Here is a 664-nt window from a genome sequence, read left to right as displayed (position 1 = left end):
GGATGTTTGTGTAATTTCATTTACATAGGGCTGGCATGATTTACTCTACTGTGACATTTTTCTTACAACATGTAAAAATGGTTACATTCCGTAATCACTATATAATAATTAATAATGAAGATTCTACTACAACTGTACAGTTATTACCTTAAAATTTTCCTAAATGAATACTGTAAAAAATAAATTGTAATATCCAGTCACTTGAGCATCGAACGAAATATTATGTACGGTATACTTGCGGACATAATTATATGCAGTCATGTATAAGTATTACGTGAGAGCATGAACGATAAGACTCCATCCATTGTAGTAGGATCAGTCTGAATTCAAAAAATAAAATTTGTAATTACAGTAATTGAGTAAGTCCATGTAAAATTCAGTACGACAAACATATTTTAAACGGTATTTTTCAGTTCTACCTATATTCCTTTCATTGAAAAAATAAGAGGGTGCAAAATCATCGATTAACAAGTTGTTGGTTTTGAGGAATTTGTATTGAAGTACTCAAAAATTGAAAGTTATCAAGCCACAAATTTCTTGTGAGAACTTTTTGATTGCTTACTTGCAATTTTTACATTTTTTTATATGAGGTGACATCAAATTCAACCAATTAGATAATTTCTAATTAGATATGTTAGTGATTCAATGTTTTATTAAATTGCAG

Source organism: Nilaparvata lugens, chromosome 6, assembly GCF_014356525.2.
Source record: "Nilaparvata lugens isolate BPH chromosome 6, ASM1435652v1, whole genome shotgun sequence".
NCBI lineage: Eukaryota > Metazoa > Arthropoda > Insecta > Hemiptera > Delphacidae > Nilaparvata > Nilaparvata lugens.
The sequence above is the reverse complement of the archived record's forward strand: the minus strand, read 5'-3'. Positions refer to the sequence as shown.